Source organism: Morone saxatilis, unplaced genomic scaffold (assembly GCF_004916995.1).
Source record: "Morone saxatilis isolate NCDOM2014 unplaced genomic scaffold, NCSU_SB_2.0 Contig19, whole genome shotgun sequence".
NCBI classification, from domain to species: Eukaryota; Metazoa; Chordata; class Actinopteri; family Moronidae; genus Morone; species Morone saxatilis.
The window spans coordinates 1363185-1366427 of NW_023339751.1; positions in this window are offsets into that span (position 1 = coordinate 1363185).

Consider the following 3243-nt stretch of genomic DNA (forward strand, 5'->3'; position numbering starts at 1 on the left):
GGCACCAAATTCTAAATTTATGTTACATTTCGACTACATATATAACCCACTTTCAATAAATATTAATGTTTCCACGGGTGAAATGCTTCTTCAAAAGCATAAACATAAATAAAATGTCCTTCCTTGCTCACCCAAAAAAGTCAGGCTGCAGCCTTTAGTCCAAAAATAAAAAAATATATATATTTTCTGATGCCACCATATAATGTCTTTCCCATGCAGTCCCTAAGACATGTTTATTATCATTTCTGGAGAGCTATGTATTGTTGTAATCTATGCATAAATGTATGCGCACTGTGTTTGCCATGGACATCTATGTCATGCAAATGAAGGTGCATCACGCTTAAATGAAGAAAACCTTCATTGTGCCTTCTGTTCCGAGCTCACTTAATAACCACAAAAGCTCCTTGAGTGGCAAACGAAGGACAGATTGCGCCAAAACCAATTATTGCGCCTTTGTTTTAGCGGTTGTTAAGTCCACAGATCTCCTAAGAGCCGGGGTGCTGTTTTGATGTCTTTGAGTCAGGGTTGTTGGTGGATGGCATTAGCCGCAGCTACAGCCACAAAGAGCCAGGCGGCGATGGGGCTCGAGCCTCAGTCCAGATGGCATGCTGCCACCGCGACCTTGTCAGCACCTGCTCCCCAGGCACTTTGTCCGGGCATCGCCGGCGGGAACTGAGACGGGCACATCATGCCACCCCATCGCCATGGCAGCTAATGAGTCCCGTGCCCGCTTAATTAAGGAAACCAGCTTAATGCAAGAAAGAGGGGAGGCGTGGGGGGGAGGACATAAAAAAACACAGCATATGCTGGACTGCAACCAAAACAACAGAAATAAATAATTAGCCCCCGAAAAAGGGAGTGATCGCTAGAGCCAAAATATCATTAAAATTTGAAATGTAAATCTCCTTATCGGCCTCCCAATGTCACGAATTAGCACTACAGCTCGACGCATTAAATCAAGGCTAAAAATATTCAATTAATAAATGAATGAGCGGTGATGAACTTTTGATTATTTTGGGCTACAGTCCAAGTGTACCTTATCAGGGAATGTCACCTTGGACTCGGCCTCGTTGGTCTGTTAAATAGCGTCAGAGCATCCTTCTTTATCTGCTTATTTATTTCTTTTTCTTAAAGAGCACTCCATATCGTAGAGCCTCTCCGCCAAGACGGAGGCTGTCCGTGTTTATGCCTGATTAGCCAAAGTACCACAACATGCACTTGCTTTTGCTCCAGCAAAAAAGGCAATAAATCATTTAGATTTTATTAAACTCAAATTAAAGCCGTGTGCGTGTGATGGAATTACGCCGTTTAAAATGTTACACGTCAGCCCCGCCCCTCCCTCTGGATACACGGATTGAGCCTACACCTTCTCCTCCTCCTCTGCCCTCATCAAACACACACACACACACACAGACAACCCCTACACTCCTCCGCCCTTATTATGCAGGACAAAAATGTCCCTTTAAGAATGTCAGCCAGTTCCAAAAAAGCATCCTGTGTCCCTCCACGTCTGAGGGCCTAGAGAGGGAGGGAGGGAAGGGGAAGGAGTGAGGGGTGGAGTGGGGGGTTTGTAGGGGGGGTGGCTAATGTGCAAACTTGTTTCCGTCCTCTACGGCTCGCCCATCATTTATTCAGCAGCTCGGCGCTCGAGACGGGCCACTCGCATTTGCTTGATACTCAATTATACATTAGCGAACATCACTTGGCAATCTGTTCATATCAATTTAATTGGATTTTAATACTGCCTGTGATCTTGTTGTCCAATTAACAGTGCTGGCTGGCAATAAAGCAGAACCACACACTATGTGACACCTTTGATCCCCGCCATATGGAGCCCTTCCATTGATTACCGGCACCGCCACTGAATTTCACTCCCTCAATATGGCCTGTGATGAATGGAGGTGGAGGATATGTGTGGTGGTGGGGGGACGAAGGGGGGAGTGTGTGAAGGGGTGTGGAGTGTGAGGTATGTGTGGAGGCATCATCACCATGCCCCCCCCCCACACACACACACACACACTCCACACCCACCCAACCACCACTGATGTGATAAAAATTTCACTTCGCCGCGCAACTTCATTTATTCTGTTGACATTCGCCTCTGATTAAAAACAATAAAAAAAGAGAGAGAGAGAGAGAGAGAGATGGTGCGACCATGCTCTGAATAGCATATGCAAATCGAACCCTGGGCATCTATCTTGTTGAAGCCGAGGGGACTGACTGACTGACTGACTGACTGCCTGGCTGCCTGGCAGGCACACTGGCACTGACAATGACAACATGCTTTAAAGCAACACCTTTTTTTTCTTGCTATTTCTGTCCTCTGTCTTTTCCCCTTTCTTCCTTTGTCCTTTGTTCCTACGTCCTTCTGTCCCCCCACCCTCTACCATCTCTTCTCCTCCCTCCCTTGTCCACCTTCCCCTTTTCTTCTTCTTTACCTCTTCCCCTCCGGCCTGTGAGGGATTCAGCACTGGACTTCGTTGAGCAACAGTCAGCAAGGAAGAAGAAAAAAAAAATTATTCTCTCTTTTCTTAAAAAACGAAGCAGTGGAGTATGAGAGAGGGAGGAGGAAGAGGAGATGGGGGCATCCATTTTTTATAGGGACTTACACGCGTTCTCAAAGTGGTAAACAATAAAAGCTGCATGGGAAAGGATAAAGAGGAAGGAGGGAGCAGAAGGGCTCACACGGCCAGCGTAAAAAAAAACTGTGCGGAAGTAGTTGAGGTGAAAGTGTTACACCAGGTCTTGTCCACATGAAGCTGGAGGGCAAGCTGAGCTGGTGAGGTGTGTGTGTGTGTGTGTGTGTGTGGGAGGGGGATTCGGGAGTGGGGCACTGCATGGAACAAGGAAATGGGTTGGATGGTGGTTGTTTGGAGGGTGCGGTTGGGACTACCAAATGCCCTAGTAAGACATCAGAAAGGGCTTTGAAGGAGTGTGTGTGTGTGTGTGTGTGTGTGTACAAGACTGTGTTGTATTTGACCCAGTTCATGTTAAAACGCACATTCCTAAGATAAGGAAAGGTGTGTTTTGTGTGTGTGGAAGTGTGCACATTTGTGTGTTTGCCTGCTTGCATGCCTGGATACTCTGTGTGTGTGTGTGTGTGAGAGGCCTGGGGGCAACGTAAGAGCTGATGTCTGGTCAAGTGGTCAAGGCTTCTGCAGTCGATTCTGCTCAAGGCTATTGACTGACTAACCCTCATCACTGCAGTGTAACAAGGAATGTACTATCTATCTATCTATCTAT